This window comes from Chamaea fasciata, unplaced genomic scaffold (assembly GCF_029207755.1).
Source record: "Chamaea fasciata isolate MVZ Bird 193981 ecotype frontalis unplaced genomic scaffold, bChaFas1.0.hap1 SCAF_45, whole genome shotgun sequence".
NCBI classification, from domain to species: Eukaryota; Metazoa; Chordata; class Aves; order Passeriformes; family Sylviidae; genus Chamaea; species Chamaea fasciata.
Genome location: NW_027094130.1, coordinates 443,739 through 454,879, shown reverse-complemented (window position 1 = coordinate 454,879; position 11,141 = coordinate 443,739). Strand labels below are relative to the sequence as shown.

Here is an 11,141-nt window from a genome sequence, read left to right as displayed (position 1 = left end):
ACTTTCCCACCAATTCCCTGTTTTGGAGGAGATCAGGAGAGCAGGACATGTGCCACCTCCTCAGCAGCTGCCAGAGCAGGATGCTCACAAGCCAACTGCTGTTTCCCAGCACTGGTATTCCCCCCGTGCCCGGAGATGAGCATCCACCTTGAGAGAGCCGTTGTGGCAGGGAGAGCTGATGGCCCCAGCTGATCTTCTGACCCCTCCTGAAAGGGTGTCTTCCACAGACCATCTGGTGCAGCAGGATGCCCAGGGACCAGATGGTAGCTGGCTCGCCATAGTACCAGCCACAGTGGGTCCATTCCGGGGGGCTGTAGGATGGTGTTCCTATGGAATACAGATGGAGTTCATCAGGGGGATGCTGCTGCTCCCAGAGCCTGGCCCCAGCATCCCTGGGCATGCAGGGGCTGCACCAGTGGCACGTGGGGTGACCTGCTGCTCTCTCACCAGCACCAGTGACTTGTTTACAAACTCAGGGTTGGAAAAAAAGCTACTAGTGTCGGAAGGGGGCAGCGGAAGCCGTGGCAAGGCCTGGCCATGACATCCAAAGGAAAAACCCACTCAGCGCCGGGGAAAAACCATGCCCTCATCCTCCCTGCCTGCATTGCCCCAAAAAACATTATGAATCCAGGGCAAATAAGGCAGGCAGAGCAGCCCAAGCCCATTCTTGCCTGCACACCAAACTGGCTGCTGCACTGCTTCTAGCCCCCGCTTCTCTGCTACTCTCACCCACAGGTGTTTTTGTCGAGCTGCCTGCCCCAACCCCAGCGCCAGTCCTGGGCAGAGTGGCTGGCAAAGGCTGCCAGCAGGGCTGGAAGCTGGCCCCCCACACACCCCTGCTCAAAAGCCACTTGGCTGAAGACTCAGTGCTGTGTCTGGCAGCAAAAGGGAGAGTCCCTGCTGCCACACCCAGGCTGGGCCATGAGATGCTGGGACCGGGAGCACACCCCTGCGTGGGCTCACCTGCAAATTGAGTGTATGCTCTCTCTTGCAGGTAGGTGCCACAGCCAAAGTCAATCAATTTGGCCTGCCCGGTAGCCAGGTCAACCAAGATGTTCTGGGGTTTGATGTCCCTGTGCAGGACCCCGCAGCTGGTGCAGTGCCGCACGGCTTCCAGGACCTGGCGGAACAGCTCCCGCGCCACCTCCTCGGACAGGAACCTCCGTGCCCGAATGAAATGCTGGAGGTCCTGACACCGCTCCGGGCGCTCCAGCACCATCACGATGTTGTTGGAGAGCTCCACCCACTGCAGCAGCTGGACCACACCAGGGAAGCCAGTGGAGACCCTGTCCAGCAGCACGATCTCCAGCGGTGCGCTGGTGCCGTTGGGCTGTGGGAGGACCACGATGCCGTCAGTGGGGCTGAGGCCCTGCCAGGGGTGGGGAAGCGCTCACCCTGCCCGGGATGTTCTGCACCCTCCAGTGGCCGCACGCCCGCTCTCCCTCGAGGCGTCCTGGCGGATTCCACCCTGCCGGGCCTCGGCTCGTCCCCGCCCGGCACGCCCCGGCTTCTCCCGCTGGCCCCCGCTCACTCACCAGCTCTCCCCAGTGCCGAACGCGGTTCCGTGGCACCCTTTTGATGGCCACCTGCAAGGCAAGGGGAGCAGCGGGTTGAGCTCACCGCCCGCCCTGCCCAGCCCCATCCTCTTCCTCCTCCTCCGCCCTTCTCCTCCTCCTCCTGCACCCCCTCCTCCTGCGCCCGCCGCTCACCGGGGCGCCATCCGAAAGCCGCGTCGCCGCGAAGACAGTTCCGAAGCCGCCGCGCCCCAGCAGCGAACCCAGCCGGTACTGCTCCTGGAGGCCCCGCTGCGCCTTCCCTGCCGGAGAGACGCGGCTGTCAGCGCTCGGCCTGGGGCCAGGAACGGCCCCTGAGCGCCCCTCAACCACCCCAGGCCGGGCATCCCCAGGCGTTCGCTCCTGGGAAGGCGACACTGGCGGCTCGGGGCCGGCGGCCGCGCTGGCCAGCGGCGGAGCTCGGGCCGGGGAAGGCGCAGCGCAGGCGGCGGGAGCGGCCGCGCCGCGTGTGTCCGCGGGGCCCGGGAGGGGCCGGGGCCGGGCTCGGAACAGGCGGAGGCAAAGCGCGGCGATACTGTCCCTGGCCCAGGCACCGATCCCCGCCCAGCACCGCCATCGCCAGGACAGCCAGAGGCGGGCGGAGGCGAGAGCGCGGTGGGAGGCCCGGGGGCGGGGACGGGGCAGCCCCGCCCGGGGCCGGGGGCGGGCCGGGGGCATGGCCCGGCCCTGCAGGGGAGAGGGACACTGGGAGAGGAGGGGGACACCGGGACAGGGAGACTGGGAGCGGGTGTGGGACTGCAGGAGAGGGAGAGGAGAAGCAGGAGGGAGTCGCAAGAGGAGCTTTTTTTTTTGCTGCTGCTGCTGCTGCCGCTGCTGCCGCTGCTGCCGCTGCTGCCGCTGCTGCCGCTGCAACTGAAGCCCCGGGGCCGTTTTTCCCCGGGGCCGTTTGTCCGTCGCCCGCTCAGCGCCACGCCGAGCCCCGTGCGCCCCGGGGGCAGCCCCTGAGCCTTCCAAACACGGGAACTTTGCCCTGTTGAGCCAAGACCCAGAGCCTTGACTCCTGCACTGTGGCAGAGCAATCCCCTTGGCTGCTGCTGTGCATTGTCCCTGCTGAGGGTCACACACTGTCAGAGAACATTCCTTGAATGCAGAATTCGTACCTGGCCCAAGCACTGCACTTGCGTCTCCAGCATTGCTTTCCAAGAGAAACGGGGGTAGGCAAATTGTGTGTAGCTCATGGTGTTTTACAGCGTCTAAAACTTGCCAAGTCATGGATCTTAGAGGTGAGATCCATTTGTAGTTAATGGGATGGAGAAGTAGTGCAAAATGGAAAAGGGGAGCATAGAAATAAATAGAGAAAACCATCTTGGATTGGTTCTTTCCATTTTTGTTTCATTTTTTAAAAGCTGTTTCAGCTTTCCCAGAATCTTCTCCACAGTCCTGTCTGCTCTTTCCAAGAACCCTTCCTGGAGAACGAGCTGCAGCTTCTGTCACTAAATGTCCTACCAACGGCAGCAAGTTTGTGAAGGAAAACAAAAAATGGTTTTACAAATATATTAACGACAAAAGGAAGGCTAAAAACCGACCTTTGTTCTTTGCTGGATGTGGGAGGGAACTTAGGAAGTGCAGATGAGGAGATGGCAGAAGTGCTTAACGCCTTCTTTGCCTCAGTCTTTAGTGGGAATATGGCTTGTCCTCAGGACAGCTGCCCTCCTGGGCTGGTAGATGGTGTCAGGGAATAGAATGGTGCCCCTGTTATCCAGGAGGAGGCAGCCAGAGAACTGCTGAGCCAAATGGATGTTCACAGATCTGTGGGCCCAAGTGGGATCCACCACAGGGTGATGAGGGAGCTGGCAGATGAGCTTGTGAAGCCGCTCTCCATCATTTACCAACAGTCCTGGCTCACTGGTGAGGATCCGGAGGACCGGAAACTGGCCAGTGTGACAGCCACTCACAAAAAGGGTGGGAAGGAGGAACTGGTAATTAGAGGCCAGTTAGCCTGACCTCAGTACCCGGTAAGGTCACGGAGCAGTTTATATTGAGTGTCATCATGCAGCACCTACAGGACGGCCCGGGGATCAGAGCCAGCCAGCACGGGTTTAGGAGGGGCAGGTGTTGTTTGACCAACCTGCCTCTTCTATGAACAGGTGACCTGCGTGGTGGATGTGGGAGAGGCTTTGGATGTTGTCTGTTTGGACTTCAGCAAGGCCTTTGACACTGTCTCCCACAGCACACTCCTGGAAAAGCCGGCGGCCCACGGCTTGGACAGGAGCACTCTTTGCTGGGGAGGCAAAGGCAGAGGGTGGTGGGGAATGGCGCTGCATCCAGCTGGCAGCCGGTCACCAGTGGTGTTCCTCAGGGGTCTGTTCCTCGGGGCTCCTGGACTCAGCCCCAAATCCACCTGATAAAAATCCACCGAAATCCCTGCGGAGCTCTTTGTCTTCCTTCAGTTGTCTTCAAGTCTCCATGGCTTGTGCAGCTGCTTGGAATCAGTTCGGAATTCTCTTAAGGAGGAAGATATCAAAGCGCACCTCGTGATTTTTGGTTTTTTAATAGCAGGAGTATTTTTTTTATTTTTCATTTCATTGAAGAGTTGACTGAAGCGTTCTTTAGGTGATCTTGGTGCTGAATGTCTCCTTAGGAGTTCTGAGCACAGCGAAGAATGAGCCCCTTGCAGGCTGACCCTGTTTGGACAACCTGCTTCTCACCCAACCTCACCACGTGTGACATCACCCACCGTGGACTGCGCTCCCAAAACATAAAAGAAAATTCAGCATTTTTTTATAAAAACAAACTTATGTAAATAATAAAATTAGAAATTTATTTTTCAGTTTTATAATAACATTTTTCTATATTTTATTAGCTAATTTTTATATTGACATTAAAAAATCAATATATTTTTAGCAACGAAAAAAGTCATTGGTCATTGGTTCTAAGTAACACACTTCCCTTCATGAATTGCTTGACCACTACTGGCTATTGATTTCTTCTTCTTCATGCTGATTTGCTCTATTTTTAGTCCTTTTGTCATCTTCTTTAGCATTTTCTCAGACAGGGTAAAAGGGGCAACTTTGGGGTTCATGGAGACATTTCTGGGGCACATTTGGGGCAGGGAATTTGGAGAGAACTTGAGGGTCTGGAGGACACATTTGGGAAGCGGGTGGACACTTGGAGGGGCACTTAGGGATTCTGTCGGACAATTCGGGGTCCAGGGGGGCACTTGGAGGTCAGGGAGGGGAATCCGGGGCCCTTCGGGGTCCGGGCGGGCACCTGGGGGGCTCTGAGGGGACTCTCTGGGGCGCGGGGGATGATGGGAGTTGTAGGCGCGGGTAGAACAGGGTTGAACGGCGCCGCGGAGCATCACGGGAGGTCGAGGCGCAGCTCCAATGGCTGTCGGCGGGGCGCGGGGCATGTTGGGAGATGGAGTCACGGCTGGAGTAGCGCTCCGAGTGCGCCGCGGAGCATGCTGGGAGCTGTAGTCCCGGAAGTGGCTCGAACGCGGCGTCTGGGGCTCCGGGAAGGCGCTTTGGGGACACTTTTGTGTCCGAGCCGCGGTTTGAGGTCCTCGGGGGAAACGTGTACGGCTCGGGAGCACTTGCGGGGAGCTTGGGGAGCTGTCACCGAGCTCTCTAGGGCGCGGGGCGGGGCAGGAGTTTTTAGGCGCAGAACCGTGTTCCGAGGGGCTCCGAGGCCAGGGGGGATGATTGGAGATGAATTCCCTGAAGTCGCTCTAAGGGGAATCTGTGGGGTCGGAGCGTTCAAGGGATCCGGGGACGCTTTGGGGGCGGGCGAATGGGCGCTGAGGGAACAGTTGGGGATCCTGGAGGGGCTGGGGGACACTTGTTTAGTTCAACGTGGTTTTTTGCTCATGAAACGTACGTATTGTATTTAAAACTTAATATTCCATAGGTATGGGTTCTATAGGCGTAGATATCAATTAGCCTAAGTGCAAAACCTACTATTCCATGTAAGAATGATGTTCTCTACTGTTAAAAGCAAAATGAACCAAAACAAACCAAAAAGGAGAGGGTTAACAATTAATGAGAAAGGAACAGAAAAGGTTGTTATGCCACTGTAAACTTTCACTCTGAGTCTACATTTCAAATAATACAGGTGACCCATCTGAAGGAGGATTTCTCCTCAGGGGAAATGTCTTTCTAAAAGTTTCCTTTGTTGCAAGGAGCTGCCTCTGTGCCAGGAGCCCGGCCCAGCTCAGCAGCACAGAAACAGCACAAGGACTTGAATGACCCTCCCGTGTATTTGGTGTTTCCATTCAACTCAGTCCCTGAAAGAGTGTTCCAAAAACTTCTCAAGAACTCAAAGGTAAATTAAAACACTGAAGTTTTTTGCAGTTTTAATGAGAAACACAGAGAGACCCAATGGAGAAAGTGTCCCCAGGTTCCATCACTGCAGGCACTGATGACAGGTGGGGACAGACAAGGCAAAGGTGTCTCTGGTGCTGAGCAAACCTGGATGTGTTCCATGAATCCAAAAGGCCAAGGCCTGAGCCCCGGCCCCTGGCAGGGCAGGGATCTGTGGGGCAGGGATCTGTGGGTCACAGGTCTATGGGTCAGGGATCTGTGGGGCAGGGCTCAGTGGGTCAGGGCTCAGCCGTGGGTCACAGATCCGTGGGTCAGGGCTCTGTGGGTCACAGTTCTATGGGTCAGGGCTCTGTGGGTCAGGGCTCTGTGGGTCAGGGCTCTGTGGGTCAGGGCTCAGCCGTGGGTCACAGATCCGTGGGTCAGGGCTCTGTGGGTCAGGGCTCAGCCGTGGGTCACAGATCCGTGGGTCAGGGCTCAGCCGTGGGTCACAGATCCGTGGGTCAGGGCTCAGCCGTGGGTCAGGGCTCTGTGGGTCAGTGCTCTGTGGGTCAGGGCTCAGCCGTGGGTCACAGATCCGTGGGTCAGGGCTCAGCCGTGGGGCTCACCGTGGCAGGGGTTGCTCAGGAGGTCACTCGGGGGGCGCCGGATCCTGTGGGGCGGCTCCAGCGGCTCCTGTGGGGCAAAGACGGGGGCGGGACAATCTGTGGGGCAGGAGCCATCTGGGGGGCGGGGATGGGATCTGTGGGGCGGGGTTTGGGATTCGGGATCTATGGGGCAGAGGGGGGATCCCTCAAAATTCCCACAAAAATCCCCAAATTTCCCAAAAACTCCAAATTTCCCCCCCAAAAAATTCCAATTTTTTTCCTCGAAAAAATTCCCAAAATTTTCCCCCAGAATTCCCAAAATTTCCCAATTTTTCCCAATTTTTCCCCATTTTCCCCAATTTTTCCCCATTTTTCCCAATTTTTTCCCAGTTTTTCCCCATTTTTCCCAATTTTTTTTAATATTCCGAAAGTTTCCCACAGAATCCTCAAAAAATTCCCCCAAAATTCCCCAAAATTTTCCACAAAAATTCCCAAATCTTTCAAATCCCCCCAAATGTTCCCAATTTTTTTCCCAATTTTCCCAAATTTTGGGGCTTTTCCCCCAAATTTTCCCCAAAAATCCCCCTAAAAACGACCCCAAACCATCAAAAAATCCCAAAATTTTCCCGATTTTCCCGCAAAATCCCCTAAAAATTCCCCCCAAAATCCCCAAATTCCCAATTTTCACCCCAAATCTCCCAAAATTTCCCCAAAATTTTCTCCCAGATTTCCCAAATCCTCCATTTCCCCCCCAGAATTCCCCTAAAAACGACCCCAAAAATCCCAATTTTCCCCCAAATTCTCAAATTTTCACCCCAAATTTCCCCAAATTTCGGGGCTTTTCCCCCAAAACTTTCCGACCTCAAGGGCCACCAATGGGCGCTCTGCAAGGAGAGAATTTGGCGGATTTTGGGAAAATTTGGGGGCATTTTGGGGAGTTTTGAAGGAATTTTGGGAGAATTTTGAGGATTTGGGGTCATTTTGGGGCAAATTTGGGGGAATTTTTTGGGCAATTTGGGAGAATTTGGGGGAAATTTCAGGTAATTTGGAAAAAATTGGGGGAATTTTGGGGATTTTGGGAAAATTCAGGGGATTTGGGGGGAAATTTTGGGGGATTTTGGGAGGAATTTGGGAAAAAAATTGGGACTTTTTGGGGGAAATTTGGCGGTATTTTTCCGGAAATTTTGGGGTTATTTGGGGGAATTTTGGGAAAATTTGGGAATTTTAGGGGGAAATTCGGGGGATTCGGAGGAATTTGGAGAAGGAATGGTGAAATCCTGGGAATTTTTGGACCATTTTGGGTCATATCGGGAGAAATTTTGGGTGATTTCAGAGGGAAATTTTGGGTGATTTGGGAGGGAAATTTTGAGAAATTTGGGAGGGCAATTTTGAGAAATTTGGGGGGATTTTTGCAATTTTTGTAGAAATTTTGGGATTTTTTTTAGATTTTGGTGAAATTTTGGAGAATTTGGAAGATTTTTGAAAAAATTTTGAAAATTTTGGGGAATTTGGGGGGATTTTTGACAAAATTTTGGGAATTTTTTTGAATTTTGGTAAAATTTGGGGAATTTTTGAGGAAATTTTGGGAATTTTTGTGGGCTGTTTTTGGGAGAATTTTGGTCGATTTTGGGGGGATTTGGGGACAATTTTGGGAGAGATATTTGAGGAATTTTGAAGAATTTTGGGGGATTTTTGAAGAAATTTTGGGAATTTTGGGGGGGATTTTGGTAAAATTTGGTAATTTTTTGGGACTTTTGAGGAAATTTTGGGAATTTTTTTAGATTTTTTGGGAAATTTGAGGGGAATTTTGGGGATTTTTGGGGAAATTTGGGGCGGATTTTTTTGGGGGGAAATTAGGGACCATTTTGGGGTCATTTGGGGCCTCGGTGTATCCCGTCATTCCCCGCGGCGCCGCTTTGCGCCTCGGTGTATCCCGTCATGCCCCGCGGTGCCGCTCTGCGACTCGGTGTATCCCGTCATGCCCTGCGGTGCTCTGTGCCTCGGTTTATCCCATCATTCCCCCGGCGCCGCTTTGCTCCTCGGCGTACAAATGACGTCACCCGCGTTTATTTCGCCTCTCATTTGCATAAATTTACATAAGGCTGGCGCGTCAGTGAGGTGGGCGGGGTCAGAGCCGCGTTGGCCCCTCCCACTCCTTCCCAGTACAACCCAGTAACCCCCAGGCCCCGCCCAGTTTGTCCCGCCCTTGTCACTCCATATAAGGGAAGGGGGCGTGGCCTGACGAGGGGCGTAGTCGGTTCACCTGTGGGGGGAGGGGCAATGGTTACACCACGCCCAGAAACCCCGAAACCAGTATAAACCAGTATAAACCAGTGACCCCCAACCCACTCCCAGTTCATCCCAGTATAAACCAGTGACCCCCAACCCACTCCCAGTCCATCCCAGTATAAACCAGTGACCCCAAACCCACTCCCAGTTCATCCCAGTATAAACCAGTGACCCCAAACCCACTCCCAGTTTATCCCAGTATAAACCAGTGACCCCAAACCCACTCCCAGTTCATCCCAGTATAAACCAGTAACCCCCAACCCCACTCCCAGTTCATCCCAGTATAAACCAGTAACCCCCAAACCCACTCCCAGTTCATCCCAGTATAAACCAGTGACCCCAAACCCAATCCCAGTCCATCCCAGTATAAACCAGTGACCCCCAGTCCCCGTCACAGTGCCCTCACCTGTCCGTACTGGTTTGAACTGGGATCTCTCGACGCTCGGCGGCCTTCAGGGAGCGGCTCAGGGCCAGGGCCCGGCGCTGGGGGATGCTGGGAGTTACTGGTTTATACTGGTTTGTACTGGTTTGTAATGGGTTATACTGGTTTGTACTGGTTTGGGGGTTTTCCTTACTGGTTTGTACTGGGACAGGGTTTAGGGGTCACTGGGATGAAGTGGGATGAACTGGGAAGGGATTTGGGATGACTGGTTTGTACTGGTTTATACTGGTTTGGGGTTTTTCTTTACTGGTTTGTACTGGTTTGTACTGGGAGGGGGTTTGGGGGTTTTTTGGGATTTTTGGGGAGAATTTTGGGGATTTTGGGGCATCAAAAATCCCAATTTTCAGTCGGAATTTTGGGTGAATTTGGGGGATTTTGGGGCTTTAAAAATCCAAATTTTTAGTGGGAATTTTGGGGTGAATTTGGGGGGTTTTGGGACTTCAAAAATTCCAATTTTTGGGTGAATTTTGGGGATTTTTGGGCTCCTAAAAATTCCAATTTTTAGTGGGAATTTTGGGGTCATTTTTGGGGATTTGGGGCCTCCAAAAATCTCAATTTTAGTGAGAATTTTGGGGGATTTTGGGTGGGAATTTTGGGGTGAATTTGGGTAATTTTGGGGCTTCAAAAATCCCATTTTTCAATCAGAATTTTGGGGTCATTTTTTGGGATTTTGGGGCTCTGAAATCCCGATTTTTAATGGGAATTTTTGGGGTCATTTTTGGGGCATTTTGGGTGAATTTAGGGGATTTTGGGTGGAAGTTTTGGGGTGAATTTAGGGGATTTTGGGACTTTAAAAATTCCAATTTCTGGGTGAATTTTTGGGATTTTTGGGGCTCTAAAAATCGCAATTTTTAGTGGGAATTTTGGGGTTTTTTTGAGGGATTGTAGGTGGGAATTTTGGGGGGAATTTTGGGGATTTTGGGGCTTTAAAAATTCCCACTTTCAGCAGGAAATTTTGGGGTGAATTTTGGGGATTTTTGGGGCTCTAAAAAATCTCAATTTTAGTGGGAAATTTGGGTGGGATTTTTGGGGTGAATTTAAGGGATTTTGGGGATTAAAAAATCTTAGTTTTCAGTCAGGATTTTGGGGTCATTTTTTGGGATTTTGGGGCTCTGAAATCTCGATTTTTAGTGGGAATTTTTGGGGTCATTTTTGGGGCATTTTGGGTGAATTTTTGGGGATTTTGGGGCTCTGAAAATCCCAATTTTTAGTGGGAATTTTGGGTTTTAATGGGGGGATTTTGGGTGGGAATTTTGGGGTGAACTTGGGGGATTTTGGGGCTTCTAAAAATCCCATTTTTCAGTCGGAATTTTGGGGTCATTTTTTGGGATTTGGGGGCTCTGAAATCCTCATTTTTAATGGGAATTTTTGGGGTCATTTTGGGGGCATTTTGGGTGACTTTTGGGGGATTTGGGGGCTCTAAATGTTCCAATTTTTAGTGGGGATTTTGGGGTTTTTTGGAGGGATTTGGGGGCTCTGAAAATCCCAATTTTTGAGGGAAATTTTGGGGTGAATTTTGGGTATTTGGGTGCTTTAAAAATCCAAATTTTTAGTGGGAATTTTTGGAGTAAATTTTTGGGATTTTGGGTGGAAATTTTGGGGTGAATTTTGGGGATTTTGAGGCTTCAAAAATTCGAATTTTTGGGTGAATTTTTGGGATTCTTGGGGCTCTAAAAATCCCAATTTTGGGGGTGAATTTTGGGGTAAATTTGAGGGATTTTGAGGCTTAAAAAATTTCAGTTTTCAGTGGAAGTTTTGGGGTCATTTTTTGGGATATTGGGTGGAAATTCTGGGGTGAATTTTTGGGATTTTTGGGGCTCTAAAAATTCCAAATTTGGAGGGGAAATTTTGGGGTGATTTTTGGGATTTTGGGTGGAAATTTTGGGGTGAATTTGGGGGATTTTGAGGCTTCTAAAAATCCCATTTTTCAGTCGGGATTTTCAGGTCATTTTCTGGGATTTTGGGGCTCTGAAATCCCGATTTTTAATGG

At 51.9% G+C, this 11,141-nt stretch overlaps 1 long non-coding RNA gene across 1 annotated transcript in view; it reads left to right on the top strand.

Annotated features, from left to right (window-relative positions):
* Positions 1-4,994: 4,994 nt before the first annotated feature.
* The window catches only part of LOC136303965 (uncharacterized), a 382,317-nt gene continuing 376,170 nt past the window's right edge, over positions 4,995-11,141 (top strand). The window contains exons 1-2 of the long non-coding RNA XR_010724323.1: positions 4,995-5,075; positions 5,695-5,837. This is a non-coding gene — a long non-coding RNA (uncharacterized lncRNA). The remainder of the gene's footprint in view (positions 5,076-5,694; positions 5,838-11,141) is intronic.